The 7,500-nt window shown below is 47.0% G+C and overlaps 20 non-coding genes and 5 pseudogenes across 20 annotated transcripts; all 25 read left to right on the forward strand.

Annotated features, from left to right (window-relative positions):
* The first annotated feature begins 110 nt into the window (after nucleotides 1–110).
* LOC138538937 (5S ribosomal RNA) lies at nucleotides 111–229 on the forward strand. The gene has a single exon (XR_011287020.1). It is a non-coding gene; the product is annotated as a 5S ribosomal RNA (ribosomal RNA).
* A 106-nt stretch (nucleotides 230–335) lies between these two features.
* LOC138540179 (5S ribosomal RNA) lies at nucleotides 336–454 on the forward strand. Its single transcript, XR_011288235.1, has one exon. It is a non-coding gene; the product is annotated as a 5S ribosomal RNA (ribosomal RNA).
* Nucleotides 455–560: 106 nt separating this feature from the next.
* Nucleotides 561–679, forward strand: LOC138550521 (5S ribosomal RNA). Its single transcript, XR_011294271.1, has one exon. It is a non-coding gene; the product is annotated as a 5S ribosomal RNA (ribosomal RNA).
* Nucleotides 680–772: 93 nt separating this feature from the next.
* Nucleotides 773–891, forward strand: LOC138548196 (5S ribosomal RNA). Its single transcript, XR_011292007.1, has one exon. It is a non-coding gene; the product is annotated as a 5S ribosomal RNA (ribosomal RNA).
* A 106-nt stretch (nucleotides 892–997) lies between these two features.
* On the forward strand, nucleotides 998–1,106 carry LOC138545227 (5S ribosomal RNA; annotated as a pseudogene).
* A 463-nt stretch (nucleotides 1,107–1,569) lies between these two features.
* LOC138538938 (5S ribosomal RNA) lies at nucleotides 1,570–1,688 on the forward strand. The gene has a single exon (XR_011287021.1). It is a non-coding gene; the product is annotated as a 5S ribosomal RNA (ribosomal RNA).
* A 106-nt stretch (nucleotides 1,689–1,794) lies between these two features.
* LOC138537931 (5S ribosomal RNA) lies at nucleotides 1,795–1,913 on the forward strand. Its single transcript, XR_011286049.1, has one exon. It is a non-coding gene; the product is annotated as a 5S ribosomal RNA (ribosomal RNA).
* Nucleotides 1,914–2,006: 93 nt separating this feature from the next.
* On the forward strand, nucleotides 2,007–2,125 carry LOC138548197 (5S ribosomal RNA). The gene has a single exon (XR_011292008.1). It is a non-coding gene; the product is annotated as a 5S ribosomal RNA (ribosomal RNA).
* A 106-nt stretch (nucleotides 2,126–2,231) lies between these two features.
* On the forward strand, nucleotides 2,232–2,340 carry LOC138545228 (5S ribosomal RNA; annotated as a pseudogene).
* Nucleotides 2,341–2,810: 470 nt separating this feature from the next.
* Nucleotides 2,811–2,929, forward strand: LOC138540984 (5S ribosomal RNA). The gene has a single exon (XR_011289005.1). It is a non-coding gene; the product is annotated as a 5S ribosomal RNA (ribosomal RNA).
* Nucleotides 2,930–3,383: 454 nt separating this feature from the next.
* Nucleotides 3,384–3,502, forward strand: LOC138538939 (5S ribosomal RNA). The gene has a single exon (XR_011287022.1). It is a non-coding gene; the product is annotated as a 5S ribosomal RNA (ribosomal RNA).
* Nucleotides 3,503–3,608: 106 nt separating this feature from the next.
* Nucleotides 3,609–3,727, forward strand: LOC138540181 (5S ribosomal RNA). The gene has a single exon (XR_011288237.1). It is a non-coding gene; the product is annotated as a 5S ribosomal RNA (ribosomal RNA).
* Nucleotides 3,728–3,833: 106 nt separating this feature from the next.
* On the forward strand, nucleotides 3,834–3,952 carry LOC138550522 (5S ribosomal RNA). The gene has a single exon (XR_011294272.1). It is a non-coding gene; the product is annotated as a 5S ribosomal RNA (ribosomal RNA).
* Nucleotides 3,953–4,045: 93 nt separating this feature from the next.
* On the forward strand, nucleotides 4,046–4,164 carry LOC138541096 (5S ribosomal RNA). The gene has a single exon (XR_011289111.1). It is a non-coding gene; the product is annotated as a 5S ribosomal RNA (ribosomal RNA).
* A 106-nt stretch (nucleotides 4,165–4,270) lies between these two features.
* On the forward strand, nucleotides 4,271–4,379 carry LOC138545230 (5S ribosomal RNA; annotated as a pseudogene).
* Nucleotides 4,380–4,842: 463 nt separating this feature from the next.
* LOC138538940 (5S ribosomal RNA) lies at nucleotides 4,843–4,961 on the forward strand. Its single transcript, XR_011287023.1, has one exon. It is a non-coding gene; the product is annotated as a 5S ribosomal RNA (ribosomal RNA).
* Nucleotides 4,962–5,067: 106 nt separating this feature from the next.
* LOC138540182 (5S ribosomal RNA) lies at nucleotides 5,068–5,186 on the forward strand. Its single transcript, XR_011288238.1, has one exon. It is a non-coding gene; the product is annotated as a 5S ribosomal RNA (ribosomal RNA).
* Nucleotides 5,187–5,292: 106 nt separating this feature from the next.
* Nucleotides 5,293–5,411, forward strand: LOC138550523 (5S ribosomal RNA). Its single transcript, XR_011294273.1, has one exon. It is a non-coding gene; the product is annotated as a 5S ribosomal RNA (ribosomal RNA).
* Nucleotides 5,412–5,504: 93 nt separating this feature from the next.
* Nucleotides 5,505–5,623, forward strand: LOC138549650 (5S ribosomal RNA). Its single transcript, XR_011293426.1, has one exon. It is a non-coding gene; the product is annotated as a 5S ribosomal RNA (ribosomal RNA).
* Nucleotides 5,624–5,729: 106 nt separating this feature from the next.
* LOC138545231 (5S ribosomal RNA) lies at nucleotides 5,730–5,838 on the forward strand (annotated as a pseudogene).
* Nucleotides 5,839–6,308: 470 nt separating this feature from the next.
* Nucleotides 6,309–6,427, forward strand: LOC138538942 (5S ribosomal RNA). The gene has a single exon (XR_011287024.1). It is a non-coding gene; the product is annotated as a 5S ribosomal RNA (ribosomal RNA).
* Nucleotides 6,428–6,533: 106 nt separating this feature from the next.
* On the forward strand, nucleotides 6,534–6,652 carry LOC138540183 (5S ribosomal RNA). Its single transcript, XR_011288239.1, has one exon. It is a non-coding gene; the product is annotated as a 5S ribosomal RNA (ribosomal RNA).
* A 106-nt stretch (nucleotides 6,653–6,758) lies between these two features.
* Nucleotides 6,759–6,877, forward strand: LOC138550524 (5S ribosomal RNA). The gene has a single exon (XR_011294274.1). It is a non-coding gene; the product is annotated as a 5S ribosomal RNA (ribosomal RNA).
* A 93-nt stretch (nucleotides 6,878–6,970) lies between these two features.
* Nucleotides 6,971–7,089, forward strand: LOC138548198 (5S ribosomal RNA). The gene has a single exon (XR_011292009.1). It is a non-coding gene; the product is annotated as a 5S ribosomal RNA (ribosomal RNA).
* A 106-nt stretch (nucleotides 7,090–7,195) lies between these two features.
* Nucleotides 7,196–7,304, forward strand: LOC138545232 (5S ribosomal RNA; annotated as a pseudogene).
* The last annotated feature ends 196 nt before the right edge of the window (nucleotides 7,305–7,500 follow it).

Here is a 7,500-nt window from a genome sequence, read left to right on the forward strand (position 1 = left end):
GCCTGATCGAGCCTGATCGAGCGATGAGCGTGGTATCATGTTGCAAGTGGCTGCATGGCTTAGCTTACTAAATGCAAATGCATAAGAGTAATATTCTTAGCATTCCTAGAGCCTACGGCCACACCACACTGAATGCACCCGATCTCGACTGATCTCGGAAGTTAAGCAGTGTCAGGCCTAGTTAGTACCTGGATGGGAGACCGCCTGGGAATACCAGGTGCTGTAGGCTTTTTTGTGCTCCAAGTTCAGGAAGTGAGCCCTTTCTCAATTGCCTTTTAAAACTGCAAGGTCTAGCCGACTAGATGCTTAAAAGTACAAAACTCACTAGGCCCAGAGCCTACGGCCACACCACACTGAATGTGCCTGATCTCGTCTGATCTCAGAAGCTAAGCAGTGTCGGGCCTAGTTAGTACCTGGATGGAAGACCGCCTGGGAATACCAGGTGCTGTAGGCTTTTTTGTACTCCAAGTTCAGGAAGTGAGCCATTTCTCAATTGCCTTTCAAAACTGCAAGGTCTAGCCGACTAGATGCTTAAAAGTACAAAACTCACAAGAACCAGAGCCTACGGCCACACCACACTGAATGCGCCCGATCTCGTCTGATCTCGGAAGCTAAGCAGTGTCGGGCCTCGTTAGTACCTGGATGGGAGACCGCCTGGGAATACCAGGTGCTGTAGGCTTTTTTGTGCTCCAAGTTCAGGAAGTGAGCCATTTCTCAATTGCAAGGTCTAGCTGACTAGATGCTTAAAAGTACAAAACTCACTAGGCCCAGAGCCTACGGCCACACCACACTGATTGCGCCCGATCTCGTCTGATCTCGGAAGCTAAGCAGTGTCGGGCCTAGTTAGTACCTGGATGGGAGACCACCTGGGAATACCAGGTGCTGTAGGCTTTTTTGTGCTCCAAGTTCAGGAAGTGAGCCATTTCACAATTGCCTTTCAAAACTGCAAGGTCTAGCCGACTAGATGCTTAAAAGTACAAAACTCACTAGGCCCAGAGCCTACGGCCACACCACACTGAATGCGCCCGATCTCGGAAGCTAAGCAGGGTCAGGCCTAGTTAGTACCTGGATGGGAGACTGCCTGGGAATACCAGGTGCTGTAGGCTTTTTTGTGCTCCATGATTAGTAATTGCGCAACTTCTCAATTATTTTTCAAATTTGGTATGTTTCCAAAATAATTGTATCCCGTTTTATAGCGGAAATGTTGGACAACATCATGAGGGCTGGAGCTACCTTTTTACATAGAATTAGCATACAGGTAGTGTGTTCATGGGTAATAAATCGACTTTCACATGTAATGCAGTACAGAGAATATTGAGTCCTTCAAGAGGCATGAAAGAAAACCATTATTGTGTTGATTGTTCTCTCCACCTCCCTGCAACAGACACAGGATGGATGAATTAAAGTTATCCTACCAGACATAGGAGTCCTGAATGGGCCCACCAGTCTTATATATCTCGCCTGATCGAGCCTGATCGAGCGATGAGCGTGGTATCATGTTGCAAGTGGCTGCATGGCTTAGCTTACTAAATGCAAATGCATAAGAGTAATATTCTTAGCATTCCTAGAGCCTACGGCCACACCACACTGAATGCACCCGATCTCGACTGATCTCGGAAGTTAAGCAGTGTCAGGCCTAGTTAGTACCTGGATGGGAGACCGCCTGGGAATACCAGGTGCTGTAGGCTTTTTTGTGCTCCAAGTTCAGGAAGTGAGCCCTTTCTCAATTGCCTTTTAAAACTGCAAGGTCTAGCCGACTAGATGCTTAAAAGTACAAAACTCACTAGGCCCAGAGCCTACGGCCACACCACACTGAATGTGCCTGATCTCGTCTGATCTCAGAAGCTAAGCAGTGTCGGGCCTCGTTAGTACCTGGATGGGAGACCGCCTGGGAATACCAGGTGCTGTAGGCTTTTTTGTGCTCCAAGTTCAGGAAGTGAGCCATTTCTCAATTGCAAGGTCTAGCTGACTAGATGCTTAAAAGTACAAAACTCACTAGGCCCAGAGCCTACGGCCACACCACACTGATTGCGCCCGATCTCGTCTGATCTCGGAAGCTAAGCAGTGTCGGGCCTAGTTAGTACCTGGATGGGAGACCACCTGGGAATACCAGGTGCTGTAGGCTTTTTTGTGCTCCAAGTTCAGGAAGTGAGCCATTTCACAATTGCCTTTCAAAACTGCAAGGTCTAGCCGACTAGATGCTTAAAAGTACAAAACTCACTAGGCCCAGAGCCTACGGCCACACCACACTGAATGCGCCCGATCTCGGAAGCTAAGCAGGGTCAGGCCTAGTTAGTACCTGGATGGGAGACTGCCTGGGAATACCAGGTGCTGTAGGCTTTTTTGTGCTCCATGATTAGTAATTGCGCAACTTCTCAATTATTTTTCAAATTTGGTATGTTTCCAAAATAATTGTATCCCGTTTTATAGCGGAAATGTTGGACAACATCATGAGGGCTGGAGCTACCTTTTTACATAGAATTAGCATACAGGTAGTGTGTTCATGGGTAATAAATCGACTTTCACATGTAATGCAGTACAGAGAATATTGAGTCCTTCAAGAGGCATGAAAGAAAACCATTATTGTGTTGATTGTTCTCTCCACCTCCCTGCAACAGACACAGGATGGATGAATTAAAGTTATCCTACCAGACATAGGAGTCCTGAATGGGCCCACCAGTCTTATATATCTCGCCTGATCGAGCCTGATCGAGCGATGAGCGATGAGCGTGGTATCATGTTGCAAGTGGCTGCATGGCTTAGCTTACTAAATGCAAATGCATAAGAGTAATATTCTTAGCATTCCTAGAGCCTATGGCCACACCACACTGAATGCACCCGATCTCGTCTGATCTCGGAAGTTAAGCAGTGTCAGGCCTAGTTAGTACCTGGATGGGAGACTGCCTGGGAATACCAGGTGCTGTAGGCTTTTTTTGTGCTCCATGATTAGTAATTGCGCAACTTCTCAATTATTTTTCAAATTTGGTATGTTTCCAAAATAATTGTATCCCGTTTTATAGCGGAAATGTTGGACAACATCATGAGGGCTGGAGCTACCTTTTTACATAGAATTAGCATACAGGTAGTGTGTTCATGGGTAATAAATCGACTTTCACATGTAATGCAGTACAGAGAATATTGAGTCCTTCAAGAGGCATGAAAGAAAACCATTATTGTGTTGATTGTTCTCTCCACCTCCCTGCAACAGACACAGGATGGATGAATTAAAGTTATCCTACCAGACATAGGAGTCCTGAATGGGCCCACCAGTCTTATATATCTCGCCTGATCGAGCGATGAGCGTGGTATCATGTTGCAAGTGGCTGCATGGCTTAGCTTACTAAATGCAAATGCATAAGAGTAATATTCTTAGCATTCCTAGAGCCTACGGCCACACCACACTGAATGCACCCGATCTCGACTGATCTCGGAAGTTAAGCAGTGTCAGGCCTAGTTAGTACCTGGATGGGAGACCGCCTGGGAATACCAGGTGCTGTAGGCTTTTTTGTGCTCCAAGTTCAGGAAGTGAGCCCTTTCTCAATTGCCTTTTAAAACTGCAAGGTCTAGCCGACTAGATGCTTAAAAGTACAAAACTCACTAGGCCCAGAGCCTACGGCCACACCACACTGAATGTGCCTGATCTCGTCTGATCTCAGAAGCTAAGCAGTGTCGGGCCTAGTTAGTACCTGGATGGAAGACCGCCTGGGAATACCAGGTGCTGTAGGCTTTTTTGTACTCCAAGTTCAGGAAGTGAGCCATTTCTCAATTGCCTTTCAAAACTGCAAGGTCTAGCCGACTAGATGCTTAAAAGTACAAAACTCACAAGAACCAGAGCCTACGGCCACACCACACTGAATGCGCCCGATCTCGTCTGATCTCGGAAGCTAAGCAGTGTCGGGCCTCGTTAGTACCTGGATGGGAGACCGCCTGGGAATACCAGGTGCTGTAGGCTTTTTTGTGCTCCAAGTTCAGGAAGTGAGCCATTTCTCAATTGCAAGGTCTAGCTGACTAGATGCTTAAAAGTACAAAACTCACTAGGCCCAGAGCCTACGGCCACACCACACTGATTGCGCCCGATCTCGTCTGATCTCGGAAGCTAAGCAGTGTCGGGCCTAGTTAGTACCTGGATGGGAGACCACCTGGGACTACCAGGTGCTGTAGGCTTTTTTGTGCTCCAAGTTCAGGAAGTGAGCCATTTCACAATTGCCTTTCAAAACTGCAAGGTCTAGCCGACTAGATGCTTAAAAGTACAAAACTCACTAGGCCCAGAGCCTACGGCCACACCACACTGAATGCGCCCGATCTCGGAAGCTAAGCAGGGTCAGGCCTAGTTAGTACCTGGATGGGAGACTGCCTGGGAATACCAGGTGCTGTAGGCTTTTTTGTGCTCCATGATTAGTAATTGCGCAACTTCTCAATTATTTTTCAAATTTGGTATGTTTCCAAAATAATTGTATCCCGTTTTATAGCGGAAATGTTGGACAACATCATGAGGGCTGGAGCTACCTTTTTACATAGAATTAGCATACAGGTAGTGTGTTCATGGGTAATAAATCGACTTTCACATGTAATGCAGTACAGAGAATATTGAGTCCTTCAAGAGGCATGAAAGAAAACCATTATTGTGTTGATTGTTCTCTCCACCTCCCTGCAACAGACACAGGATGGATGAATTAAAGTTATCCTACCAGACATAGGAGTCCTGAATGGGCCCACCAGTCTTATATATCTCGCCTGATCGAGCCTGATCGAGCGATGAGCGTGGTATCATGTTGCAAGTGGCTGCATGGCTTAGCTTACTAAATGCAAATGCATAAGAGTAATATTCTTAGCATTCCTAGAGCCTACGGCCACACCACACTGAATGCACCCGATCTCGACTGATCTCGGAAGTTAAGCAGTGTCAGGCCTAGTTAGTACCTGGATGGGAGACCGCCTGGGAATACCAGGTGCTGTAGGCTTTTTTGTGCTCCAAGTTCAGGAAGTGAGCCCTTTCTCAATTGCCTTTTAAAACTGCAAGGTCTAGCCGACTAGATGCTTAAAAGTACAAAACTCACTAGGCCCAGAGCCTACGGCCACACCACACTGAATGTGCCTGATCTCGTCTGATCTCAGAAGCTAAGCAGTGTCGGGCCTAGTTAGTACCTGGATGGAAGACCGCCTGGGAATACCAGGTGCTGTAGGCTTTTTTGTACTCCAAGTTCAGGAAGTGAGCCATTTCTCAATTGCCTTTCAAAACTGCAAGGTCTAGCCGACTAGATGCTTAAAAGTACAAAACTCACAAGAACCAGAGCCTACGGCCACACCACACTGAATGCGCCCGATCTCGTCTGATCTCGGAAGCTAAGCAGTGTCGGGCCTCGTTAGTACCTGGATGGGAGACCGCCTGGGAATACCAGGTGCTGTAGGCTTTTTTGTGCTCCAAGTTCAGGAAGTGAGCCATTTCTCAATTGCAAGGTCTAGCTGACTAGATGCTTAAAAGTACAAAACTCACTAGGCTCAGAGCCTATGGCCACACCACACTGATTGCGCCCGATCTCGTCTGATCTCGGAAGCTAAGCAGTGTCGGGCCTAGTTAGTACCTGGATGGGAGACCACCTGGGAATACCAGGTGCTGTAGGCTTTTTTGTGCTCCAAGTTCAGGAAGTGAGCCATTTCACAATTGCCTTTCAAAACTGCAAGGTCTAGCCGACTAGATGCTTAAAAGTACAAAACTCACTAGGCCCAGAGCCTACGGCCACACCACACTGAATGCGCCCGATCTCGGAAGCTAAGCAGGGTCAGGCCTAGTTAGTACCTGGATGGGAGACTGCCTGGGAATACCAGGTGCTGTAGGCTTTTTTGTGCTCCATGATTAGTAATTGCGCAACTTCTCAATTATTTTTCAAATTTGGTATGTTTCCAAAATAATTGTATCCCGTTTTATAGCGGAAATGTTGGACAACATCATGAGGGCTGGAGCTACCTTTTTACATAGAATTAGCATACAGGTAGTGTGTTCATGGGTAATAAATCGACTTTCACATGTAATGCAGTACAGAGAATATTGAGTCCTTCAAGAGGCATGAAAGAAAACCATTATTGTGTTGATTGTTCTCTCCACCTCCCTGCAACAGACACAGGATGGATGAATTAAAGTTATCCTACCAGACATAGGAGTCCTGAATGGGCCCACCAGTCTTATATATCTCGCCTGATCGAGCCTGATCGAGCGATGAGCGATGAGCGTGGTATCATGTTGCAAGTGGCTGCATGGCTTAGCTTACTAAATGCAAATGCATAAGAGTAATATTCTTAGCATTCCTAGAGCCTACGGCCACACCACACTGAATGCACCCGATCTCGACTGATCTCGGAAGTTAAGCAGTGTCAGGCCTAGTTAGTACCTGGATGGGAGACCGCCTGGGAATACCAGGTGCTGTAGGCTTTTTTGTGCTCCAAGTTCAGGAAGTGAGCCCTTTCTCAATTGCCTTTTAAAACTGCAAGGTCTAGCCGACTAGATGCTTAAAAGTACAAAACTCACTAGGCCCAGAGCCTACGGCCACACCACACTGAATGTGCCTGATCTCGTCTGATCTCAGAAGCTAAGCAGTGTCGGGCCTAGTTAGTACCTGGATGGAAGACCGCCTGGGAATACCAGGTGCTGTAGGCTTTTTTGTACTCCAAGTTCAGGAAGTGAGCCATTTCTCAATTGCCTTTCAAAACTGCAAGGTCTAGCCGACTAGATGCTTAAAAGTACAAAACTCACAAGAACCAGAGCCTACGGCCACACCACACTGAATGCGCCCGATCTCGTCTGATCTCGGAAGCTAAGCAGTGTCGGGCCTCGTTAGTACCTGGATGGGAGACCGCCTGGGAATACCAGGTGCTGTAGGCTTTTTTGTGCTCCAAGTTCAGGAAGTGAGCCATTTCTCAATTGCAAGGTCTAGCTGACTAGATGCTTAAAAGTACAAAACTCACTAGGCCCAGAGCCTACGGCCACACCACACTGATTGCGCCCGATCTCGTCTGATCTCGGAAGCTAAGCAGTGTCGGGCCTAGTTAGTACCTGGATGGGAGACCACCTGGGAATACCAGGTGCTGTAGGCTTTTTTGTGCTCCAAGTTCAGGAAGTGAGCCATTTCACAATTGCCTTTCAAAACTGCAAGGTCTAGCCGACTAGATGCTTAAAAGTACAAAACTCACTAGGCCCAGAGCCTACGGCCACACCACACTGAATGCGCCCGATCTCGGAAGCTAAGCAGGGTCAGGCCTAGTTAGTACCTGGATGGGAGACTGCCTGGGAATACCAGGTGCTGTAGGCTTTTTTGTGCTCCATGATTAGTAATTGCGCAACTTCTCAATTATTTTTCAAATTTGGTATGTTTCCAAAATAATTGTATCCCGTTTTATAGCGGAAATGTTGGACAACATCATGAGGGCTGGAGCTACCTTTTTACATAGAATTAGCATACAGGTAGTGTGTTCATGGGTAATAAATCGACTTTCACATGTAATGCA

The sequence above is a fragment of the Ambystoma mexicanum genome, unplaced genomic scaffold (genome assembly GCF_040938575.1).
Source record: "Ambystoma mexicanum isolate Mex_15411 unplaced genomic scaffold, UKY_AmexF1_1 Mex_scaf10, whole genome shotgun sequence".
Taxonomy (NCBI): domain Eukaryota; kingdom Metazoa; phylum Chordata; class Amphibia; order Caudata; family Ambystomatidae; genus Ambystoma; species Ambystoma mexicanum.